The sequence below is a fragment of the Falco naumanni genome, chromosome 10 (genome assembly GCF_017639655.2).
Source record: "Falco naumanni isolate bFalNau1 chromosome 10, bFalNau1.pat, whole genome shotgun sequence".
Classification (NCBI taxonomy): domain Eukaryota; kingdom Metazoa; phylum Chordata; class Aves; order Falconiformes; family Falconidae; genus Falco; species Falco naumanni.
In genome coordinates this window covers 4562338-4589250 of record NC_054063.1, presented here as the reverse complement: position 1 = coordinate 4589250, position 26913 = coordinate 4562338, and the positions used below count along the sequence as shown (strand labels likewise).

At 44.8% G+C, this 26913-nt stretch overlaps 1 protein-coding gene across 15 annotated transcripts in view; it reads right to left on the bottom strand.

The window, feature by feature from the left end:
- The window catches only part of PPP6R3 (protein phosphatase 6 regulatory subunit 3), a 64197-nt gene extending 59452 nt beyond the window's left edge, over window positions 1–4745 (bottom strand). For 13 of the 15 annotated variants that reach the window (XM_040609034.1, XM_040609042.1, XM_040609035.1 and 10 more), the window contains exon 1: window positions 4603–4744. The gene's annotated coding sequence lies outside the window, so the exon portion shown is untranslated. Of the gene's footprint in view, window positions 1–4602 lie in introns of all 15 variants that reach the window. The other 2 variants (XM_040609033.1, XM_040609043.1) reach the window with 1 other exon arrangement.
- Between the last annotated feature and the right edge of the window lie 22168 nt (window positions 4746–26913).

Below are 26913 nucleotides of genomic sequence, written 5' to 3'. Positions count from 1 at the left end.
CACTCTTCACTCTTCTAGAAAAGCATTAGATTTGCAGAAAGCATCTTTCTCTCTGCTACTAGCAGAAGTTAGTCTGCACAATAGAATCTTACTTTACATACTCAGATTCAGTTAGAAATTCTGCCTATGGTCATTGAAGGTGCAGACTGTGCTACTAGCTAGCAGGGACAAAAGCAGCCTGGGATTCACTTGATACAAACTAACAACAAGAATGCTTTCAGTACTGGAACTGTTATATTCTAGAACATTCTCAATCTCAGAAACAAGTCACTAGTTTTTACTACAAAAAATTGGAAGTTTCCATCCTCAGTCCCAAGTACGTTTTGTCACCAAATGGGAATCACACGGCCCTTTCACAAGCCTCACTCAGGACCTGCTTGATCATCATAAAAAGGCTTCAGAATTTTCTTCATTTTTAAAAGTATCTTTTGGCACAGAGCTGGCCAGGGGGCTTTCAGCGCTTATTTTCCAGGGGACCCAGCAGACACAGGACGTGCCCCCTAGGCCATATGCTCCATCTCCTTGCAGATGCGCATCTTAAGACCGTATATAATGCTTTGCATCGGATAATTCACAATAAAATAGAAGTGTTCTCAAAAACCTCCTTTAAGAAAAACTAACTAACCCTCAAATCTCACTATGGGGCAGTTTCTGCTTGTGCATACATACACGTCTTTTACTCAGTTCTGCCTACCTTCGCATCTTTAACCAAATCCTCACTACGAATTTCCTAGGTGATCTTAACCACTTTGCCAACATGCCTAACAACATGTATCACTTCAGTAGATTGTATTACAGCTTCACAGTTCCATGCAGTAGTACGCTGAGGTTCTTCTGGTATTCTTTTCTACTGGTGGCATGCGACACATTGCACAGAACTCGTCACTGATCATTCTGAGTTTTCAAGTCCCATGGAGGAGAAAAAGATACGCCCATTTAACAGGATTAGGGGATGACCGTACAGAGTAACAGTGAGAAGAAAGAACAGTCAAAGGGTTAGTCAGGAATTCATCCACTCCGAATCACATATATCCCTCCCATCAAGTGCCAAGAAGTATGTTTGAAGATAGTAAATGAACATAGGTCACGAAGCGTCTTGTATTTTACAGTAACAGATTTTTCCCCAATATTGTGTAAAGAACTGTTCCATAAACAAGCAAGCTGTTGCTTATACCAAATGTCTTCCCAATCCTATTAATTCAGTCTATCCCATTTCCCAAGAAGTATCCCAAACTAGCTATACAGCTGCATATAATATCCAAAAGTAGAAAAACGTTTTACTTTGTGGTATGTCAGGGTGCCAGCATCTGTTTTAGAAACGATACGCTACTAAGCAACCAAAAACAGTTAACCATGCTATACAAAGCCTTCAACATTATGTTCATATTCTCTCTGTATTTTCTGATTGATCTTTCAGTCTTTCTTCCCACCCTGACAATATTAGGATCAAACGTGATCACTAGTTTTCCCAAGTTCTTTGCTCTCTTCCTCCAACGTGACAAAGGACACAAGCAAGATATTCTCATTTATCTCTACTTGTTTTATTATTGTGGAAAGTTTTGCCAAAAACAATGGCTCCGCATCTTGCTCTTAGGATAATCCAATCAGGCACCTGGTCTTCTGGAATTTGGATGTGGTGTCTACTTTGAGATAAAATGCTATTCCTAAACCTGGCATACAAAACAACATAGGCTACACAGTGATCTTAAGGGTCACAGATGACGGTGCTACTATGACAGCCAAATTCAGATGGCAGACAATATACACTTCAGATCCTACCTTACTACAGAAACTGATCACTATGCTCATACTAGTATTTCTTCGCCCAAGCCAAAAAGCCATGGTTTCCATCATAACTTCCAAAGGCCATAAATTAACCCAGCTATATCTGAGAAGTGAATATGCAAGCCTCCGATCTACAAAGGCGTTGCACAGTATGCTGGAACACTGAAGCTAGAAAAAGTCTTATTTCAATATACTGATATAGAGTGATCTTAACCAACTGCAGAGTTAAGTATTTCAAGGATTTTTGAGCACTCAGACAAAAAGAGGATATCAATGGAGGGAGAGTGGACCCGACAGTTCTTCAAAGCATTTCTCCCTCCTGACTGTTTCAATCCCATACTGGTTGCTTTTGAGCCAGCTCTTTAGCATTTCATAGTACATGCATTTCAAGCTTAACCTGAGTAGAGAAGCAAAGCTGTTGAGCCACAGCAATAGACTTCAATCTCTAACAATCTGCTAATACTAAAAACTACACACACAATTTCATGGTTTAATACTGTTACATTCAGATTCCATTCTATTAATTCACTTGAATTTCACTCTTAGAAAATGATCTGATGGGTATACAGGCTATATAGCATCACCTGTTAGGTGCAAGAGAGAAGGGTTCTCAAGGAAACAGTCACATTTTCTCACTTCAACAAGTCAACAGAAGCAGAATGAACAGTTTGCAGGCAGTGTTGTGAAGAGACACATAAACTATTTAGTATCTTTAATTCCATAAGGGAGCAATAATGGCTATCGATTTATATTTAGAAGAATCCAAATATATTACAGTCACAGCAGATATAAATCTAACTTGGTTGCAAAGAAGCTATAAATTCCTGTTAAACAGGCTGCTTTTCTTGAATTTCTGAACTACAACTTTCACTTTAGCTCAGTGTTTTCCTTAAGTTCATTGTAAACAGACCTCTTCGGCTGTTCAGGCCAAAACAAAATGTTCCAGTATTATTAGATGATAAGTTCCTTCAGTAACTCAAAAAATGCAGAACTCAACACTAAATATGCATTCTGCTTTTCACATAGAAAAATAAGTATCACCTATGTTCAAGCAGTATCACAGATGTAGGAAACTTAAAGTGAACTTAAGTGATTACTTAGAGCTACAAACTGTCAAGAAATAAACATGCAGAGTGGATACCGCATTTGTGTAAAGTTTCATCAACAAGTTATATATTAAAAGATAATTCTGTAGCATTCCTTTATATTTGTATAATAAAGGCTCTTGTAAGCTACACTTAGTCCATACCTCACTGCTCAAAACATAAATAAATAACACAGAACTAAGTAATCACAGACTCTTACTAGAATGTATGTTATACTGAAAACACACACTGCAGTAATCTATTTGGAACACTGAAATGGGCAGACTTTCCATCTTTCAGAACGCAAAAAAGAAAAAAGCACACATGTGTTTGTGCAGCTCACAAGCTACTTTATAGACTACCTGGAGTTCTTAAGCCAGATTAATATTAATCAATTAAAATACAAAAAAACCCAACCACCAAAACCAAACCCAACACACATCACACTGCTACTGTACGTTTAGGCTCCTTCCACTGAATGAGATTTGAAACCTAAGTAACATCACTAGCAGTAACAAGTTTCATTTTTAAGTTGTCACCACGTTACAGGGAACGCTTCCTAGAGCTATCCACCCATTCATAAGTTTTCTGTACTCTTATACTCAGAACACTTTTCTAAAATAGCAACACACCTATTCAAAGTATCCTACTGTTCTAACTTAAATAACATCTATCCTGACAGAGATTATCTTTAGCCTCAATTGCAGTTATATCGTACAAGACATAAGACTGTAACACTAATTCCCTCTTACACTTTTGAGAGGCTCTAAGCAACTAAAGCAAAACAAACCCAGAAGAACTGGCAGGTTCAAAGTCAGATTTTGCCAAGTATATTTAACAGCAGTTAAAGTTTACCCAAACACTGCTACACTGTTAAAAAATTCTAAGTGAAAGAAGCTGCCTTATTAAAAAAAACCCCACACAAACATCAAAAAACACAAAAACAACGCACTACACCTACACCCTTCAAGAAAAAAAAAAAAAAAACAAAAACAAAACACAAAACACCAAAAAAAGGCAGCGTCCTCACAGGAACACTGAGGCACTAATTTTAAAGTAGGAAAACAAAATCAGCTATCAGCAAGGCTTATCTGTTTTATTATCCGAGAAATAAAGAGTGAAGCTAGAAGAGTAATAAAGTTCTGTAAGTTACAGCACAAGCGGCTGCCAGGGGAAGGAGCCGGGCAGGCAGCGTCCCCCGTTTAGATAAAACACTTCACCCCGCTCAGAGCCCCGCCGGTCCGCCGGGAACAATGCGCCGCCCACCGCGCCCCGCCGCGCCCCGGCCCGCTCCGCACCAGGCCGCCAGCGCTCCGCGCCCGAGGAACGGCCGGCCGGCCCCCCCGCGCGGCATGAGGCGCCCCGGACGCCAATGAGCAGCCCCGGGTCGGCTGCTGAAGGAACCGGTGTCACGGCTACGGGAAGAAAGAAGCGGCGGGCGGACCGGGCCTTCCCCGCCGCGCCCAGGCCCGCAGCACCCCGCGGCCGCGCCGTGGCTCGCCGCGCCTGGTCCGGGCGCGCCAGGCTCCGCGGGGCGCGGGGGCGCCCGCCGCACGCGCCAGGCCCCAGCGGCCCCGCCAGGCTCCGGCCCGGCAGCGCGTGAGGAGCGCCCGGAGCCCCCCGCGCCGAGGGGAGCAGGCGCCAGTCCCGCGCCACCGCGGAAGAGCCGCCGCCGGAGCGCCCGTCCACTGGGAGCGGCGGCAGGGAGAGCTCGCCATTATACCGCCCATACCTCGGGAAGCGCGTCCCCCCACCACAGGCCCCAGGCTGCCTCCGCTCAGGCGGGAAAGCCACCGCTTGCCACCATCACCGACGCTCCAAGATGGCGGACATATCAGCTCCTGCGAGCCCTCCTCTCCCTCCACCCCGCCTGCCAATCATACCGCCCCGGCACCACCCCCCCTCTCCTCGGCTGCGCCTTTTCTATTGGGCGGTGTGCGGAGCGCGGCGTTTCACTGGCGTTCTGGCGGGTGTCAGTCACCCCGCTACGCCACTGCAACAGGGTCGAGCGGGGGTGGAGGAGGGCTCTAGGCTTCTTCTTGACCAATCATCGCATGGGGCGGGTGCATCTTGCTTCCCACCTTCCCCACTCAGCAACAACGAAACGTCAACCTAACAGGCGTTTGCCTCGCCCAATAGAAAAAGCAGGTTCCTTTTAAAAATAACCCTTTCCGTCCAATCCAGAGCTGAGGCGCTCAGACCCGGCAGGAGGCCACGGCGGGAGGGGTGGGCGCCTGCGGTGGCTATCTCCCCGTAGCCTTACCCCCTGCGCCTCACCATTGGTCAGGGCGCGGGGCCACGCCCCCCAGGGTGGACACGGGCGCCAAACTGCCTGACAACAAGTCGGTGGCGCGCGCGGAGGGGGTGTGGGGGCGGCACTGGTGTGGCGGGGAATTAGCTCATCCGGCAGCGCGCTCGCTCAATGTGCGTGAGGTCGCAAGATCGATCCCCCCTGCCCTCCATGAGTAGGGCCTGTCTTTTTTTTTCCAACTCCCGTGGGACTTCCAGCTCCACCCAAGAACTGGCAGTATATTTTAACCCCAGTGTACCAGTATAAACGTGTGTGGAAAGCAGGGGAGGTGCTGTGCCCCGGCCCTGGCAACCCTTCCTGCCTGCTGCCCACTGTGCCGCTGCCTGAGGCGGCAGCTTCCCAGCGCCCGCTTGGCCAAGTGCTTCTGGCGAGGACCTCTGCTTGTGAAGCTGAGGTCACCGAGAGCTGCACAGGCAGCCTCTTGTGCCCCACAGCTGGCAAAAAAACGGCTTGAGATGCAGTGATTTGCCATCTGTGTCTCAGAGGCGGGAACACGTTGTGGCTAGCCAGGACACCTGGGGTCTTCCCTCACAAGGGCTCCCAAATCGGCTTCACCTGAGGTGGTGGTGACCCCTGCAGTTCCTGCCCCTTCACCCCTCAGAGCAGCACTGAGTTCTGAAATGCCGCTGGCAGAGCGACAGCCCTGTCCCCAGAGGCCACCACCCGCCATGGTCAGCAGCGCTTCCCCTGTGGGAGCAGGGCCACCATCAGGTAACCAACTGCCCCATCTGTCTGTAGTGTGCTTTTGCCTGGGTTCAGTGGGGGGTTGTCTGGTTTCAGTGTGGTTTGGACTGTTTTTTCACTCTTGAAGAGCTGGGGGGGGAGGGAGGGAGAGAGGGGGTGTGCTCACCAGAGGCGGCCCCCACAAGACACCGGGTGCCAAAAATGCCAGCTGCTCCCTGGGGCTGTTTCTATTCTTACTCCCTGGACGCACCTCAGTTTTCCTGGAAGGGAAGGGGCTCAGTTGGGCCTGATCACCCCTGCCTGGCCCAGCATGGCAGTTCTGCCCTTGACGTTTTGTGTGTTTGGGTATTTTTGAAAGAGTTGAGGTGATGATGTTTATGCATACAAAATGGCTGCCTGCCTGTGAACAGGGGTGCATGGAAGGGCCGCTGCGCAGAGCACGGAATCACCTACAGCAGAGGCACACAGCTCGGCCCCCAGTCCCAGCTCCCGCACCTCCCAGCTTCTCAGTGTCTCTTCCCAATACAGTAGCAGAGCCAGGAAAGCCTGTTTTTCTTATCAATTGACATCAACGACTTGTAAAACACTCCCTTTCTCGAGGCTTGCTCCATCAGGGCGCTGTGGCACCAGGGCAGTGTGCTGCTGTTAGTGGCTCTTCATCAACGTGTGAAAGCAAGTAGCTGAAGGGGGTATGTGCACTCATGGCTCGCCAGAGCTGATCTTCCATCTTCCATCCTGCTGGTGTTTGCCTTGCCCATCATGAGGGCACCATGTGCTTCCTGTGAATGGTGGCAGAGAGCTCTGTTATATTATGAGTTAGTATGAATCATACGTGAGGTGATTTTTCTTTTTGTATGTTTTCTATACATAATTATATAAATATTTTGTATCTATGTATATTTGTTTTGAAAGTTACTGGTCACAATATGTTTAAAAAAAGAAACAGGTATATTATGGTTAAGGCAATGACTTATTTATTTACAATGGGGGAAGAAACAACAGAGCTGAAGAGATAGCTTAGAGGTGAGTAGGGCACCTCATGTAGAACACATGAAAACTGAAGGGTAGCACAGATCGCTGGGTTTATTTTGTATACCAAAGGAAGGGGAAAACAATACTTTTTTTTTTTACTTCATCATGAATCAGCAGTCTAGGATAAAGCAACTCCACTTTGTGTATCTTTACATCTTTCACGCTCATCTGACATACAAAGTTAAGCTCAGTACAGCCGTACTTACATCTTACTACAAATCAATGACCAACTCAGCCCATTAAAACAAAATTATTGATATTGCAAAGAGACATAAATATTGAGGGTGCTGCTGCAGCAAGCAATGTCTCTTTCAGGAGAGAAACAACAGGTCAAGCTAGAACTGGGCTCAAATCTTGGACTACAAAAGTAGGGTCTTAATGGGAGCCTGTCTCTGCATAAAACATCTTCAAGTTGTTTTGTGGACAGAGGGAAGATGTAATAGGTAAATCTGTGCTTATCCTTCTGTGTGTACATTCCTTTTCAGAGTAAGGACTGATCCCTGCAGATCAGAGGGAGTCCATGTCTTACACTTCACACTGCTATTGTGTTCAGAAACTTTAAAGTAGGATATAGGCTGCCTGGGGTTCCTCTGTTTTTTATCACTTTAAATACAGAAGGGTAGGTTAAGATGTGTGCTTCTAAGGAAAAGGTAGCTATCAGATTTATAATAGCTGCCAAAAGGCTAACATGTCCTGGCCTTTGTGCTTTGTCCAGGCAGAAACTCATGCCAGCTGCTCAGGTGCTTGGTTGCATAATGCCCATTGCATAAAAGGCTGGACAGTATTCTTTTTGTTCCTATGTCTTTCCTACCAGTTGACCAAGCTTTGGTTCCTGTGCTTTCTGTAGGCATTACTGGTTCTCCCAAAGACTGAGTGACAGCATGCTTTACCTACTAAAAGCCATCCTTGCTCATGTTACCCTTCAGCATATGATGGCACACCCTTATTTCACAAAACCTCTGTGAACAGAAGCCCCCCCCCCAAGCTGTGGGCCCAGTGGGTTGCTTCCATTAGAAGAAGATTGTTGGCTGCCAGCTCAGACACATGATCATCTTATTCTGCCTGAGTAAGTTAGTGGAGCTGCAGCAATTATGAACGCATGTGATCTTAATGTGTTGCAAACACATGGTAAAAATGCAGCAGCATGAAATGCATTTGCTGATCCACAGAGTTGCACGGTTAGGTCTCTGAGTATAAAGCCTGTTTTTGTTTTCTTTCTCATGCAAGCAGATTTATTTAGTAAAATGTACCAAAAAAAGAGTTTATCCTCAAAACAATCAACATGAAATGGGAGGTTGTTTCTTTTTTCATTATTTCAGCTGGTGCTCAGTCCAGAAACCTTGCTAGACTGTATTTGTTCCACATTTATTTAGCTATCTCCTTTTTCTTTTCTTTCACTGTGTCAGGTTTTTGGTTTTGGTTGTGGGTTTTTTTTTTTTTATGTCATACTACTTGCATGTTCTAGCAGTGAGTACCTGCACTGATTGCAGCAAATGGAGATTTCACAATATAAAGTGTATCGAGGCAGTTTGGTTGTACTGCCAGTTGTCAGCGATAGTCTGTACGAAGGATGTTACAGTGGAAACTGTGAGCAGGGAGATAACAGGAAAGAATGGTCTATGGGTTTAAATAATGGATAAATGTGAGTACAATGTTAAGTAGCTTTCTCAGGACAAGCAACTAGATTGTTAAAAGGATGATGAGATTATAACCTCAGGCAGTGTCTGGAGAGGGGATTAATAGTTTGAGTGTAGAACAGCTACTACAGTGACATAGTTAACTACCTAGCGTAGTTTGCCTAAGCATAAAGCTTGTCTTCACAACAAAGTAGTGGTAAACTGTGCTGCTGTTGACACATCCTGTGTCCTGAGCAAGTGTGGCTTGGATATAAGCAATACATCTCAACTCAGAAGGGACAGGATGATGTGTGTACTGGCACACATCTGATTTTCAAGGGCATTATCACCGCCATCTTAATTCTGGAAAAGTTTGGGATATGACAGGCACTGTTTTAATCTTACGGAATTCCTGTCAATATATTTCTAAATCTTAATTTTGTGTAATTATTTTTTTAAAACTACAGCTGTCCAGGTGACAGTACCGTTACCGTATAAGTTGATAATGCTAGGGTGCTACTACCTCAAGGTAGGAACACTTCATGTCTACAAGGAGGATCTTAGAGCACTGCTAAACAGTTAGGGGAAATGAGGAGGTTATGTGGCTTGCCAGATGTCACAGGGTGAGCTGAACCAGAGGCAAGATACTGAAATCCCAGTCCTTTATCCCTGGGACTTGTGTGCAAATCTGAAGATCTCCACACCATTCCTATACCTATGATTACAGGCAAATCAGAAAAAAACCCCACCCTAGCTTGCTTTGGATGGCTGTAGTATTTAATTGCTGGCAGGGAAACAGAGAACTTACAGGCATGGTCTGTGACCAGAAGCTTGATAGTGTTTTACCAAGTGGTTTGTTGCTAGTATTGTAAATGTCAGTATCTCAATTTTGTGATGGCTGCTGCCTGGGACACTTCCAGAGACAGCCACCTCTGACGGGTTCCTTTAGGCATTTGAGTCAGTCACTTCCTCAACATTAAGTGTGTGCAAATAAAAAAAAAAAAACAAACCAGCCTGCTTGGTCACCATCACCCCATCAACCAATGCTGAGCATGTTTCCTCACTGTGCACCGTTAACCACTCAGCTGTAGCTGCTACCACCTCCTGAAGCTGGTGGGCCCCACTGCACAGGTGCCAGGGAGAGCATTTGCTAGGGGCTACTGTGGCTCAGCAGTTCTGCCACACCTTGGAGAACAAGTTTGTCTTCCCAAGCAGTGGCATAGCCTGCCCAGCCAGCTCATCCCGTGGCTCGGCAATTGCTAGATGTGACACCAGAGCAGAGGAGGCAGGTCTGTACCCTTTCAGCAGCATTTCACCATAGCTGCGTCTGCATAGCCGTGTCAGACTGTGAACATGTGGGGTGTGCTACTGCTTCAGCTCTGCCAGAATGACCATGGTCCTGTCCCTACCAATGTGCTGCTTTCCCTTTGCCCCTCCAGGGCAGGGAAGCACCTAGCTGAGGGACCTTATGAAGAATTATTTGCTTCCAGTTTGCCCGGCTTGCAGATTTGGGTTTCCTTGCAGGAGCAGGAATGAAGCACCAGCACCTGCAAGGCAGTGAGAGCACCTGTGATCAGGTCTGGAGTCAAACCTTTTCACTGGTGACATCTGGCCGTTTAAGCACCTCAGGCATAAAATGAAGCCAGAGTCTAAACTGGTTTTAATCTGATTGTAGTTAACTCTTCTGAGCACCACTGACAAGTTACACTTAAGAAACAGACCTAGGAAAAATGGGACAATTGGGTGCCTTGCACCAGAGTACTCAGCTGCATTAACACAAAATGAGTATTTGTAGAATAAGGTCAGCTGAGACACAAACACCTCTGATTTAACCATAGCCCTTACAAAATCCTTTATCCCCCTCATAGTTCAGGAAAGAATAAAGCCCTTTAAAGAATTTTAATGACTTAATATTAGCCCAACATCTTATTAGAACTGTGAAAACTAAATAGTTTTAAGAAGAGAGGAGAATTTCTGAACAATGACTTCATGGTTATGCTCCTGAGGGTAGATGTGGATGTTTGGCTGTACCAAACCCACAAGTTAATCCATTTAGTTGAAACAAAACATTCAAATTCAGTTTTTTTATCTCATTCCCAGCACTTTCTTATTAGCATTTCTAAGGCAAAACTGCTGGGGAGTAGGGTGGGACTTCCACACCACCCCCTGGTCCTGCTGGAAAGAGTAACACACGGAGAGAAGCTTTGGCACCAACTCATTTGATTTTCACCTGAACCTTGAGTGCTTTAGCCATCCCCCTTCAATCACCATGGAAGGATTTATATCAGTATTGGTCATCCTCCTCTCTCATCACATGCTTTCTCCCACCTGTCCAGCACTAGCAATCATGTCACATCCCCCAGAGCAGAAATCAAACATAACTTGTTAACTCTGGTGATCTACCAGCAAGGCACACAGTGTGGGCACAGCATGCAGACTGAATGGGCTGCATGAGCCTGCTGGGTGGCCCCACAGGACAACTGCCTGTCTTGGCAGGATGGGTCTCACAGTTTCTTGGAGTACGCTGGAGCGCGAGGTGTGTCAGTGGTATGGGCAAGGCACTGAGCACATCCCTAGTGAGCTCAACTGGACTCACTAACGTGAGCTCTGTGCTGTTCCTCCTAGAGGAGATGTTGGGTCTGGGGATAGAAAAAGGCAGTTTTGAGGAACAAGTAAGGGAGCAGCAGCGAGGAGACTCCTGAGGCAGTAAAGCCTAATTACAAAGAGATTGGTGTGGAAGGAAGCTAAAAAGAAAATAACCTACAGGAATTACAGGTTCCTTGTGTCTGGGATGTGACTGGACGAGGCTGTGTTGCCTGCATAAGGTGGGTGGGAACGTATCCCTCTCTTTAGGTGGTTTTGCAAACAGAAAGACTGGAAATCACTGAAGGACTGGTGAAGCTGGCAGCTGAGATTTATTGAGAGGATAAATGAGCTTGAGGCAGATTCTCCTTAAGGCTCCAAATGCTGTGAAGTCATCAAGAGGAATTTATTGCATGGGCTCAGGGTAGGGAAGAAACTTTCTCATAGATGAGCAGCACATGTGGAAGTAGAAAGTGCTGGCTGCCTCTCTCTCAAAAAAGCATTGCGGTGATCAAGGGGGCTGCTTTGGCAGGAAAGAGTGAAAAAGATTCACAAGTGTATTAGGAGAAACAAATGCCTGTTTTAGCATCAAAGTCTTCCAGTGAGCCCTGTAGGAAAGTCTGCCTTGAGAGGAAATAGATACAATGTTTGTTACCTGTGAAGAATACAGGAAAAACTACTGAGCTACAAAACAGGACTGTTGTCTCCACAGAGGCAAGAAACCCCTGAACCAGGAGCTAAAGGGCTGTTCAAACTTGTGTTTCACCCCCTTCTCCAGCTGTGCTCAGATGGACAGCAATTACATTGCCACTGATAAATGCTTGCAAGGATCAGTATGTTCTATCCGCATGTAGAAAATCCTCAGAGGACCAGAGACTGCAATGTCTTCTATCTTAAAGTTTAAGGGCTTGCATGATGTGTTAAGAACAGTGAATTTGACTGTAGTAAAGAGCTGTGAGGAATCTGTCGGGCTTGACTCTCCTATTGCCACATGTGTAGTATACGGTCCTTTAAAATGGTTTGAGCTCTCTGAGGTATCTTAGTGTTTCCATGCCGTGTCATATGCACATATGTATATGTGTTCTTTACTGCCTGTATTGCACAAGTAGGAAACATGGTTATATGCACCACAAGGCAACTCGACATAGTTTGTTGGAGACTCCTTGTACCTTATGATGTGGTGAAATGGATGCAGGAATGGAAGCCTGGTGATCCTGAACATTGCTCCCTGGTGCTACCACTGATCCCATGTATATGTCAGGGTGGTTTCCCTTGAGCAATGACCTGTGTTCTTTTTGTCCAGATAAAAGGGTTGGATGTTTACATTTTTTCTCCCATCCAAACATAATGCTGTTAATTAGAAATCATGGGGAACAGGGGAAGACCTGGTTACATCAATTATTAATATCAAAACAAAATAATGTTCTAATAATAATAATAAAACAAGTTGTACCATAAGCAGAAAAAATAATGAGGTATAGTTTCCAAAAAAACCATCTGAGACTCAAACTGAAGTCTAGAGGTAAAGGTGAGCAGCAGTTAATTAAATATCCAGGAAACACCAGACAAAACACACTTGCAGCACCCAAAGCAGACACAGAGAAGTTGCCTTTGATGACTGCACTACAGCAGCACTCACCTTTGTCAGGTCCTACTGGCCTGAGGGTTGGCAGCATGTTACCACCCCAGGAAACCTTGTAATCTGGTGGTTACAGATACACTTGGGAAGTGCAGGTTGAAATTTCCACAGGCAAAGAAGGGAATGGGAGCTTGGTATCCTGCAGCCTCATTAAGTGGGCTAAGCCCTAGGCTGTTGTATGTAAGGAGCACCCATCTCAATTTCTTCTCCCTCTGGCTGTACTTCAAAAGAAAATATAGTCAGGGACTGTGAGTTGTGAAGAGTCCAGTATCCTGGAAGCACGCCTAGGACTTTGGATGCTGACCAAACTGAACTCTTGGGGACACAGGACAAGCAATACAGAGTTTCTGCATCACGATTTGGATGTGAGCTGCTTGGCCCTCTCAGAGACCTCCCAGGGATTTTTGATACCTTAGAGCTTGCAGAGCAGCTGAGCAGGAGGATCGCAGGATTGCAGTTTTAGACTGGAGTGTCTTAATCCCATTTCAAGCAGTTAAATGCTTTGGATATAGATACTAGTATAACAGAGGAGAAAAAAGGGAAGAAAGCTGCTAAACAAACAACTGAATACAGATTCAGGGAGTGAGAGTGTTAATTCCTCCTTAGATGTGCGGTGGGTACTGGTTTTGTTATGTAGTTACCGATTAAAAAAACTGTAACACTGAGTTCAACAGCAGTGCTAATTACCAGCATAACCACATGACCACTTTGGGCTAATGATAGTCCTAAACCCATGTTATCTTTTAATAGCTAAGCTGATTAAACTAGCACAGAGGAAAAACAAGTTAGAGAAATTACCTTCGTGGCACTTCTCCTAGGAAAATTAACGTGCTTTCCAAGTGTGCAAAGTGCATGTATCATGTGTCATTTCCCAACCAGCCAAGATGTAGCTGCCTAGTAACTATGGAGTTCACATTTCTCTGGAACTGTAGCACAGGACTGAAAGAGATCATAGAAACAAGCTGAATTACCTGAGCAAACTTGTGATCATAGGGAACAGTCATCTCATCAGGTGCGCGTCTTAAGCAGCAATTGCAATTTATTTTTGCTTTCAGCTTTCCTCTCCCTTCTCTTTCTTTCCACCACAGAAGAGGGTGTGTAATTCCTCAAATTGTTCAAGATGTAAACTTAAACTTGTACAGAGTTTAAGTACTGCAACCTTGAAATAAAGAGCCAAACTCTGATTTTACCCCCTTGTTCTACTGGGTAGGAAGCACCAGAGGAAAGAGAAGATGTTTTCCTGTTTGAAGGCCAGAAAGGACAGCTAAGATCGGCTAGCCCATCTTTTGGTAGCTAAAATGATTGAATAACTACAGGAAAAACAAGGTGAAGAAATTATGTTCACCGTACTTCTAGGAAAATGGAGGTGCTTTCTCTGTCTCAGGCCCTTTTTCTTCCTGTCTCTCCGAATCTGCTGCCCTGATAGTAATGTACATGTATGTAAACATGAGAAGTGTCAGGTCAAAGGGATTAGGCTCCTAAAAAGTGTAAGTGATTGCAATTAACTTTACAGGTAGTTCCAACCTTTGAGGTAAGAAATGCCTTGGAGAGACCTCCTGACCCACTTGGGCAATGCTATTTAGGTTAGGAAAGAGGCACAGGCACGCAAAGGATGCCATGTCCAGGCTGAAGAGAGCTGGAGTTAGCCTTGGGGTAGATCGAGACAGACACCAGAATGCAAGGGGTAATTTTCCAGCCCCTGCTTGAGATTTGCATGAGCAAATATCTAAGTATCTCCAAACTCAACTGATCTCAGTAAGGAATTGACTTGTATCAAATGTGAAACACTTCCCCCGCCCCCCACCCCAGTCTAGGCTTTAGGTAGTGGATTTAATCCCTTGTGTTTGAGGATTTAATCTGACAGCTTCTTTCCCAAGAGTTATTTGGCTATTGGTGTGAAAAAAATAGGCTTGGAACATTCTGCAGCAGAGCTCTAAAGGGTACCTGATAACCATTCTGTAACACTAACCCCACCAAACAAAAAACCTCACTCACATGTCTTCTGCAGCATTTAACATATTTCAGAAGTTTGGCGTTAATGCCCAGGCTGCTTTTTAAAATCTGTGGAAGTTAAGAAATATTCTGTTTTCTGAAGAAATGGTACAAAGTAATGAGAGGCTTTTTTTTTTTTTTTTTTTAAATACCTGAAAGATCTTTTGTGTTGCAGTGAATTGAGTATCTCATCCTTTGGTGATAATGTGGTGTTAGGTGTTAGGAATCATTGCTATGTGCTAGAGGCTGCTTTTATGTAAATCAGACTCAGTCCTAAAATTTATTTTTTCTGAATAAATTAATGATTATAAATACTTACTGAATGACTCTATCCCGACCTGGCCAGAGAAACCCACCTAACTTAATCTTGTCTCCCTGTCTTCCCATCTCTCCTGAGCTGCTGCCCCCATAACATGGTACATGTATGCAAATGTGAGGAATGCCAGTCAAAGGGATTAGGGACCTAAAAAGTGTACATTATTGCAATTAACTGTTCCTGTCTTTCAACTTCTGAGATAGGGAATGCCTTGCAGAGACCTCATGACCTGCTTGGGTGATGCTATTTAACCCTTTTTATATTGAGAGACACAGGCATACCAAGGACCACAACCTCAGACGTATTTGCAAACATCTGTCCTTCAAGGACTCACAAAAGCATCAACAGGAATTAGTACTTAGCCTTGAGAGTCTAGGCCTAAGTAATGTGCCTAAGGATGCTGAGAAAAACCTGGAATGAAGTTCATATCTGTCCCAGCCTTGTACATGGGTAATAAGAGAATTTCTGCTTTTCTTGGGTTTCTAGGTTTTGAAACTCTTTTTTAATTTTACTTCTTTTCATTAACCTTTCCTCTTATGTGCCTATATATGTATATGCAGGTAAAATACATTTTTTTAATTAGACAGTCTTAATTAGTAGATGTGTATGTGCGTTAGAGGAGCTGTGTGCACTTGCAGGTTTTCTGTCAGGCTTCTGAAGCTCAGTTTTATTCCTTGCTGTATTACTTGGCTTTGTTTATGCATTGATGGAGTGTCGATTTTCAAATCCACCCCCACCTCTTCCCCCTCACCCCAGGCAGAAATAGGTGACCTACTTTTCAGCCCTGGACATCTGCTAACTGTAGCCCATCCCTCCCTCTTTCCCTTAACCCCTTCTTCCCTCCCTCCCTCCCTCCCTCTCTGCAGAGCATCTGCTGTCTCCCAGCCCTTCCTGGAAGCTGTGGCTGTCCTGCAGACTGCTGTAGGACTGGGGGCACCCCTCTGCAACAACAGGCAGATCATCCAGGAGGCAGTGCTGAAGTGGGGTGCACACAGGACATCAAAGAGGGTTGTGGTTCTGCCTCTGTGCCACAGAAGATTACCCCAGAAGCGTCCCCAAAGCCATCAGGAACCAGGTACCAGCTGGAAAGTCCTGAGGCACCTTGACCCAGCTAGACCTCCTGCTGCTCTCTGCAGCATCACTGGACAAGTTTCCTGGGGGACAACAGCCGTTGGTCCCTCCTGGGCCCAGCTCAGCCAGGAGCAGTGATAGGGCTGCAGCAACAAGGTGGGAGCCCTGGGGCTCACCTGGCTGCCCACCAGACTGGGAGAGGACTGCAGGGAGGGCCTTGCTGCTCCCTCCCTCCTTCACCACCCAGACCCCCTGCACCAAAGCCATTGCCTGTTAGGAGAGGTGGCAGAGGAACTGGAGGAACAGAGGGCTGCAGCCTGGGAATGAGGGAAGGGGCTCTCCTTGCCTCGTTCAGATAAACCCCTGACCCTCAGACAGCCTCTGCCTGAGCAGAGGTTCCTGGGCCCAGTGTTGAGAGAGACTTGCTTCCCCACAGACTTCCTGGGCACCCTTTCCCCATGCTGAACAGGGATGCTGCGTTTGCTCAGCAGTGATCTGGTCAGCAGCACCCGTGGGGTAAAAACCAAATATTCATCCTGCTTCTTATGAATAGAACAGAATAGTTCAGTTGGGTGGGACCTACAACAATTGTCTAGTCCAACTGCCTGACCACTTCAGTGCTGACCAGAAGTTAAAGTATGTTAGTCTCTCCATTCAGCATTTTCCCTTTTACAGAGGCACTGCTTCCCCCTTAAGGCCTCCTCTGCTATCACCGTGCTTATGAAGCAGCCCTTGGGTGTTGCCTTGCAATCCAACAACAGTTTCTCCTGTCCCTGCTAGCTCCTTCCATGCCCTGTGTTAGAAACCCTTAGCAGGAGGCAGCAGTGGTGTTGGCTTGTGTTGCAGCTTTTTCAGGCAGTGCCAGTTAGGTGCCTTGGCTCTGGGCGGTGTGGTGGTAGTCCGTAAGGTTGTCCAGGCTCTGGCCTTGCCGCTCCACAGCATTTACAGGTCAAGAGCATGGTGTTGCAGGGTGACTTGCACAGTGGTGGAAAGCAGACTTTAACTTGTGGTACCCAGTTCCTTTGGCTGGTTTTGCAATGCAAATGTACTTCTAGTTTTGTTAATTTTACACTGGCTTTATTGTCTATATAATGTATGCTTCTAGTTCGGTTAATTTATGCACTGGCTTTATTGACTATACAATATCTCCCTTCTGATAAACAGCAGGTGGCATGTTTGGATCAAGAATGTAAGTGCTCTGTCTCAGACTGGGGGGCAGGGAAAGATACACGAGGATTGGGAAAGAACGAATGCAGTAGAGATGCCCTTTCACTAATTTTTTTACCATAACTTCAATTTGCCACTGAAAAGGTCAATTCTGGCTGAAAGTTCTGCCTCATCTTGTTAGTGATGGTCCAACAGCAGGGGAAGGGTAGTGTTTCCCGTTGAAGCAGCCCAGATGAAGGTGCTGAGGCACCTCAGCTTGTGGGATGGAGTGAGAACTACCGATTTTGCCATTGGAATTTGCCCCTGCTGACACACTGCTGTTGCTTTCTAGATCTTGGGTGAGGTTTGGTGGTGAAAGCCCACACAGCATACAGAAGGAAATAACAATAGGGACCAGGAGTAGGCACTGGGCTCTGATTACTTATTAGTTTTCATGTGAGTTGGACGCTGCATCGCCATATGCTTCATGTATGGGGTTTGAGTTCACAGGCATTTCAAGCTTCTGATTTCCTATACAAGGAGGAGGAACTCTCCAGTTATTTCCTTATTAGAAAAAGAAAGGCCACTCAAAGCAAATCCCTGCCCTCTGGACAGGAGAAACAAAGCAGCTCCAGAAATTTGATGTCATTCTTCTTGAAATAAACTCTGGGCTTACACAACTGCACGATAAACAGCACAGTCTAGAGCAGGCTTTGCGTGGACAGGCTATTTGCAAGCACCCAGCCCTGAGTTTGGCTCTCCCCAGCTCTGCCAGCTCCTGCTGCAGCCTTGAGTCCCCACAGAATCATACTCCTGTCCCTCAGGTTTGATCTGCCTCATGCATGAAGCCTTCACAAAGGATAGGAAGCCCAGCACAGCCCTTTAAGCCTATGGCGTGAAGCAAAGCTCAAAAAAGGGACAGTACAGAAGTGATGGACAAAGGAATAAATGTCCATTTATTTTTTTTTGTTCCTGGGAATCTGGCTTGGTGTACATGCAGGAGTGGTTTCAATTGGACAGAGTCAAGGGTATTTAGTTTATTCCCCAGGATTCCCAAGTACTCACATCTAAGCATATGTAGAAATTATAAATGTATATCTAGAGAGATACAATGTATGTAGAGATATTGTATATATAACCTCAAAAAAGGGACAGGGAAGCAAATGTGTGTGTATATTTATCTATGTACAGTCAGATATCTATTTTGAACACCACCAATGGATCAATTGTCAGAACTGTTTAAACACTGAGCACTTGTCAAGAGACACATCATTCCTGGGTGTCTTTCTGTTAGAAGTGAACAGCAAAACATGGGCTGCTTCAGGCCAAAGGAACAGGCTGTCTGTGGGCAGGTTGAGCACTGGTGTATTTACTGTTAGAGATAAGCAAAAACAGTCTACACGAGAGAAATTATTTCCACCTGCTGTCAGACAGCAAGCAGCCTGCTAGCAAAAGTAGCTCCAAGTATCTGCACTTACCCTATGGTTGGTGAGAAGAACAGAGGGAAAGATAGGCATGCTGATGATTCTCTTTGCTGTATTGTTTTTTCCTGATGATGCTAAATCCTCCCCATGCTCCTGCTCCATGCAGGTGTCTCTGCAAGCATGTAAGGACAGCCTCTTTTTTTTTTTCCAAAAGATGCTTTGATCCTTCTGGGCATTTGCCTTTTCCCAATTCTCATCTCTGGATTTCCATACCTTCCATGTTTCCCTCCAAAGAAGAAAAAGAAGGAGACAGATTGATTAACTTAGTTCTAAAAACCTGCACAGGTCTCATGATATTAAAGCTGAAGTCAGGCGCCAAATTGCTGCTATAGCTACACAGATAAAGCTGCCTAGCAGAGATGCCCCTTCCACCAGCAAAAAAAGGGGGATTTACTGTTACAGATTTTCTAGGGCTGAGGAAAATTAGCAATAGCAGCAAAATGTTTATTGCCATGTAATTATTTCCATGGTAGGGCTTTATGTTTTAATAAAAATCTCACTCTGAGAAAAGCTCCACCCACTATTAGTGTTTACTCTATGAAACCTAGTTCAAGGGGAGGAGAGAAGGTAATTCCCTGTTGAAAAGGGCAGCCCTGGAGCTGCATTTCCTTTAGGAAATGAAGTTTGGTGAGCAATGCTTCACGGCAGGTGACTGACTGTGCCACCTTGTGGCTTTGGTTAGTGTTAAACTCTGAAGTATTTATTGATGGTTTTTGTCATGGGTGTCCTGTAAATGCCAGGATCTCGTGAAACAGCAAGAAAAAAATGCCCAGTAGTACCATGAGAAAGGCAGTAGGAGTCAAGAGTCAGCTTTAATAACACTTGTTGCTCCAGCTGTCCAATGTTAGTCTGCTTGTATGCCCAACTCAACGTACCGGCCTAAACGGAGAGGCAAACACTTTAAGTGTGTAGTTGTCTGCTACACTGGAGGCACGGTAGTTTATTCTTGGTAATTGTTAACCCGAAATCCTCAGGGTCCAACCATCTTTGGTCACTGCAGTTGTTTTATAATAGAAGTCACCTAAAACTGGCACCTTGGCATCACAAATGATCTCTATGCTGCTTTTCCTTAAGTAGGTGCATCCTTGATGCCCAACCTGCCTGTGCCAGCTGGATCCTACTGCTTCTGAGGAGGGCGCAGATGGAGAGCTAGCCCTAGGAGGAAAAGGCCAGCATCTGTGTTGGTGGCCTTGGGCTTAAAGGGGAGGGTCTCTGGGACCAGTCCCGGTGTACAGATAAAGGCGGTCTGCCCTGTCTCCCTGTCAGATGAAGGGAAGAAGGGCCAGCAGAAACACAGGAGTGCTGCAACCTGTGAAGTAAGATCACAGATCCAGATCAACCGCAAAATGAAAAAAACCCACATGGTCTCAGCTTGCAGTGCAGTGCTACCAAATGGTACTGAATGCTCAAAGAGCAGTTTCTGCTCTCTGAAATGTCCTACTGGTTTGTCCTAAGTAGTGTTAACACACATAAGACTGGTAGGAGAAACTAAACTGCAGTTAACTCCTTTTTGTTGTTTTTTAGGTACCTAAGCAGCCAGATAATGAGCAGAGGGCTTGGCTGCCCCTCACAGCTTTGATTACAGATAGTGAGAACAGCAAACAAAAAAGCTAAAATATAAACAAACAAACAAAATTACTCCTACACTTCCCTAATAGAAGGGGGAAATTCTTCATTCTGATTGGCTAACTTTAGGAAGGAAAAAACCTGCACAATATCCACAGATGCCACCAGGTGTCACAGCCAGGCAGGAGGAAAGCTGTGCACTGACCTTTGAATATATCTGTCCCACTGCAGCTGAGACTTTAAAGGGTTATGTATTTCGAACCTCCCATGTCTTGTGATGTTTAAAGATTTACAGAATTTATTGATGAAATTTCCACTTTAAGTTGGACTCCCACTGACAGTTGTTGACATCTCCTAGGAGTTCACACAGCTAGTTTCCTCCCACTGTCCTCCAGACTGAAAGCCACACTGGAAGTTTTATCAAAGATCACTTGGAACAACTTTTGGGGTTTAAATCCCACCAGTGGACGCCTTCTGTGGTCATCACAAGTTTACCTCTGCTGCTTGTGCCAATATGAAATGGTCCTTCAAACAAGGCTGATGCAACCTTTAAGCAAAAGGAGAAACAATTTTGTTTCTGCACCAGGACCCTGGAGATTAGATTCTCTTCCAGTTCTTCCTCTTTTATCTGATCTTGGGCAAGTCATTGAATCTCTGTATACCTGTACACGGCTCAGGCCAGACCTCCTACACCTGCTGAACTACCACATTTGTTCCATGGGTGGGTGGCTGTAGTCTTCTGACCTAGATAGGCTTTGCACTTTTGATCCCTGTAACTTCATTTTTTGTTAAAAAGAAAAAAAAAATAAAATATTGTTCTTTCCTACTCAAGTTTCATCCCCCTCCCCAGCCTTTTAAGTAACTTTTCTATCTCCAAGCATCGGTTCTCATGATGGCAATTTTAAAAACCCAAATCTAGATTCTCATCTCTGTAACTCCAAATATTGCTGATACCTAGAGACTTTACAAATACATCATTTGGTGTTAGAACAATTGACTTCTGAGGAGATACAAGCTATTTTTACTACAGAATAATGTTAATCTGTGAGTGTTCTTTCAAAGATGGAGAAGAAGAAATCACTCTACTAAGAAGCTCGCTATCTAAAATGTTAAATGCTTGTAAACAGATTTAAGTTGGTATTTTGGCTGCGTGATCCCAGTCTTTGAAATGGGAGAAGTTACGTCTTTTTTAGCGAAACTGCAGGCTTTGATCTCAGACGGGTGTTATTTGCCTTTCTTGAGGGACTGTCTGCTCTCTGCAGCCTGTTGACTTACCTGACTGGTCTTTGAGGAACCTGTCTTATGGACACTCAGGGTCTTTCCTTATCCTTTTCGATTATGTCTTCTCCTTAGGCTTTGTTCTACAGTCAGTTCTCCCTTACTCCGTTATTCTCACAAATCCTTAATCTATTTTCTATTAAATCAGAGATGCACTGAGACCTTTAGAAAACAGATGATGTTTAATACTGAGAACTCAGTGTTACCATGTCAAAGCTTACCAAGACAGACTTTCAGTGCCACTTCACTGATAGACACTGGCTCTGTAACAAAGATGGAAAGGGGACAAATAAGGCAAGAGACCAGCTATATACAATTTAGGCTGATTCCAACTAAGCTGCTTCACTTAAATGAGACAAACTGTTGGTAATACTGAGGATTTAAGGCTTTCTAGATACCAAAGATTGATTCTTGGAAGATGGATGTTTCATGCATGTGGTAGGGAAGTATGAATTGTCTGATCTTTTACGTTACAGGCTGCAGAATAATCCTTTCTGGTTGTAAATCTTAAGAAATAAAATTTGACAGGTTCCTAAAACCAAAGTGGTTGACATAAGAATGTGGGAGAGAATATGCCACTCCAATTAAAAAAAATAAATAAATCACTAATCCATCTTCAAAAGTAATTCAAAGGGTTTGAAACAACCTTGAATGACACAGAACATAAGAAGGAAGTGAAAATTCCTTTTAAAACTACCATCACTTATTTTTTCTTTAACCAGAGGAAAAATTACCTTTTAGTAGAATTCAGAAAAAAGATGTCCCTTTCACACCTGCCTTCTCCGTTGTTTTGTGAGCAAGCTGGAAAACCATCCTATACCTCTTCATGTCCTTCTTCCCCAGCCTTAACTGCAATCATAAGTATTACTGAAGTTAGGGCAATGAAATCTAATCTCCTGTTGTAAGACTGAGAAGATTTTGTCCCTACATCTGTTGCTGTCTTTACAATCTCTGACCTCTGAGGAGCACTTCTGGAGCAAGATTGAAGACGGGGTCCCAAGGATTCCAAGTGTTTCCTTGTTGGTTGCATCTCTAGAAATCCAGCAGGATCTGGAAATAAACTAGACTCTTCAAGTGCTCCGTTCACAAAACCTAGCCTTAGTTGTAGGTGGATAAAAAGATATCAACTTACAAAAAGAGACAAAATACTTGTCCCAGCTGAACACTGTCTCTCACAAGGCCCAGGTTAGGACAGTGGGCTCCAGAATGCACATACTCCTCAATCTCTTTCATCATCAATTCCTGATTTTTCAGGTCTGAGCCTACAAGCAGGTCTACTAGTAGGAGGTGGGTTCCCATTCAGTCTAGTCTAAAGTGTACTGCCTGATCCTGTACAGATGCAGCAGTACACTATTTTGGATTCCCAAACTTTGAACTTTCCCTAACCCTATTTAATTCTACCTGTGGGATGAATGCTATATGTGAACAGACACAGGAAACATTGCTCCCCAGGAGCTGGGTAGAACTGTGTCACAAACAGGTCCTCTGAAGCCTGCATACTTCTCCCATAACTTTATACTTCAATATTTCCTGGATAAACCTTCCAGAAGTGCAGAGAAAAGGGGCAAGGATGAGGGCTACAGCCTATGAGATGTTCCCCTCTCTGCCAGGATCCCTCATCAGCCTTCCTGCAAGGGACAGGGTTACTGTTCAGGTTGAGAAATGTAGAACACCTGGGTTTCAGTTTATTGCTGGCTCCTGTAGTATATCAGGAGTTTAAAAGAAGGATTGGATTGAATGGGAGCTATTTTCTTGTGGTGTTTGGTGGTTTTTGGTGGGTGGGTGGGTGGGTGGGTTGTTTTTTGTGTCCCGTCCCCCCCCCCCCCCCCCCCCGGCTGTGATCAGTTCTCAACACTTAGGTTAGTGTAGGGTTAGGCTAGTTACTTGCCACTATCAGTCAGCACCTTTCATGGCTCCAGGATTCTGCTGAATCAAACAGGTTCATTATTTTAATCCCTAAACATGCTCAATTCCCTGTAATTACAGGCAAAGGATACACATCTGTACAAGAGAAGCTGAGGGCACAATCTCACCAACATGAGCATTTCTCCCAATTCTAGCTTCAGTGAACCTAGCAACTGAACATTTGCCACTGTTGTTCCTAATACACAAATGGGCTTTTTATATTATAACCTACTATAGAAAAGAGAAGGCAAGGATACTGACCCTTCCTAATGCTGCAGGCGTATCATCTAGAGACTGTAACTTCTGGAGCCTGAGATTTCCAGATTCCTGTTTGAATGCTTCTAAATTTTAGTGACTGGTGTCACTAAATGGCTACAGTAAAATGAATGTAAACAATAAATCTATTGCCCTACAACTTAGGAGGAATTCAGATCTCTAAAAAAGTGAGTGTGAGAGTCTAAGAATTAAGCCTTAATCAAACCTATAATGATAGCCTAATGAGCTAAATTAAAATACAAGAGAAAGCATTTGCCGTGTTCTCATGAGTCCTTCTCATACCCTTCTAGGCCATGCAAAGTTCAATAACAAACATTGCTCCCCAAGTAATAGATTGTTAAAGCTGTTGCTGTCCCTTAAATCAGATTTATTCTCAAAGTAGTTCTCCCTTCAGGAAATTGTAACAGAAGGCATTAACCTCAATTAGGGCAAGCCCAGATCCTGTCTTTGCAGGCTGTCCAGAATATATGTAAGCTGTTGGTATATCTTCCTATCCCAAAAGCCAACTCTAGCCTCAAGCCTACTATTCATGTTAATTACAGGCAGGAGACCAATCACTAATTGTAAGAGGAAATTCAAGACCTTATCCTGCCCCTGCCATCCCTCTTCCAATTCCTGTGTTCCATGAGGAACCCACCAAAAACCCAAACCGGGCAGACACAAGTAAATTTCTTGTCCTAATCTTCACTGCAGCTATGATCTTAGCCAGCTGATCTGGCACTACCCCTTGCAGTTACTATCCTCATCTCATTTCTGCAATATATTCAGAGTCCAGCAATTAGCCTGGCTCATCAAGCCTTCATTTCCCAAACACTAGCTTTGTCTCCAATCTTAATTATAGGCAGGGTCCCTTTCATACTGCCTAAAACCACAACAGCATCGGCTCCTGCGCATACCAGCGCAGTTCCTATCTGTGCTTTCTGAGCAGATTCCAGCAACCACCTGGACTCTTCAGAGAAAGGTTGTGGTACGCAGGGCTGTGGGCAGCCTGCCGGGGTCAGTTGCTATTGTGGAAGCCGTAGAGCACGCACCCTTGACCGCCTTCCCTCCACTCTGCTGTCCACAGCAACATGCGCTGCCTAGAAGGTCGCACCCCCATCCCCTGGCCTCCCACTTACCTCCTCAGAGCATCCCTGCCCCAGGTGAAATGTACCTGGGAAATACCTGGCCTAAAAACCATTATTTTCACATGAAGAACTTCTTCTTGTAAGTCTACATGGGCTTTTTGGCAGCAGGTGGCCACACTTACCTCTCTGTATTGGGTCTGGCTGAGATGGGGCTAATTTTCCCCATCGCTGCCCTCACAGCTCTGTATTGCTAGCAGAAAGGTGCAGGTAACAGCCAGTGTCCTGGCTGCTGGCACAGCATCGGGGACGTCTCTCCAACACTCCCCCCACCCCAGTAGGCTGGGGATGGGCAAGATCTTGGGAGAGGACATAGCCAGGACAGCTGACCCAAACTGACCAAAGGAATATTCCATACTGTAAGATATCTGCTCAGCAATAAAAGCTAAGAGAAAGGAGGAGGAAGGAGAGGGCATTCGTTATTTACAATGTTTGTCTTCCGGAACAACCGCTACACATACTAAAGCCCTGCTTCCCGGAAAGTGGCCGGACATCGCCTGCTGAAGGGAAGTAGAGAATTAATCTTTTGTTTTCCTTTGCTTCTGGGAGCACAACCTTTGCTTTTGCTTCATTAAACTGCCTTTATCTTCACCTATGACTGTTTTTTTCCATCTCATTTTCTCCCCACTGTCCTGCTGAGGAGGGGGAGTGATAGAGTGGCTTGGTGGGTACCTGGCATCCAGTCAAGGTCAACCCACCACACTCATGCTTAATTAATTACCTTTTTAGGGTCTATAACATAGCTTCAACACTGCTCTGTTCAGCAGCATTTCATTCTTAGTTGCTTTGGGACTGGCATGAACTATGGAAAGAGATCCAGATATCTGTGTAATTTGGGATCAGGCTTTTCCTCAGCACAGCTGTGGGTCACCCACGCTCTGGCAGAACACATTTTGACCATTTCAGCCACCTCCTAGCATATCCAGATGCAATTTGTTACCCACTTGAATCCACAGTGATGTTGCAGTGAATGAGCCAAACACCTTGACCTGACCTGCCCTGGACAGTAAACAGCAGAGGCAGTTTTGTAAAAGATCAGGACCAGTGGATTTAGGATTAGGTATTCTTCCCTGTGAGCACAGGTTTGGTCCTGGGAACATACATCATTTGTCCCAATGAAATCTGAACTAACAGAACTGTATTTCCCAATTAAGGAATCTGTAAGCTGTGGGAGTGTAAGACTACAAAGATCCAGTCAGACAGCTGAGCAAGGTTTTCTGGAGGAAAAAAAATAAATACTGTCTCCTCCACTTTCAAGAGAGACCCTGAAACATCTGTGATTCAGGCATCGGGGTGGAGGAATGATAGGTATGAATGCCATGAGGAAATCTGTATGCCTTGTGTGAGATTCATGTGTCAAACACCTACCTGCAACGAGCCACCATGTCAGTCAGGGTCCACTCCAGGAAATGAAGACCTTGTGCATCTTCTCAGGTGTGAAAGCCCAGCCACAGCTAGGAGGTCTGGAAGGAAGAGTGGGGCCACTCCATGCCATTGGATAGCTTAAAAAGCTTTCTGTTTTTTTGGGTGATTTGGTCCAACTTTTCTAACACAATAGGATGATGGATGGCCTCTTCCAGGCTGTGCACCACACCAGAAGTCCAGATCCTTCAGTATTTTTCCTCAAATTACAATGGTATCTTAATCATAGTAATAGAATAAATCACTAGGGTTAGGCAGTCATCACATGGCTGGCCCAGGGTCCATTTATATTAAGCATTATAGCAAGGGTAATGTGGCTAAGAGGAATTTTTTTGTGAATGTTTTCTGGTTCAGTACAATACAAAACCTGAAACAGCTTTGTAGGAAACAGGAGCGTGTCTCCCGAGTTCATATGCTGTATTTTTTTTCTGCCCTGGAAAAATCCAAATAAATGGAACTGGGCATCACCAGGACTGCTAACGACTGCTCAGAAAGACTTCCTTCATTCTGAGTTTCATCTAACCAGCATGCAGGAGAAAGACTATCTCAACTAAAGATTATTTTGACTTTCAGGTTAATATGGTAAATTTCACAAATC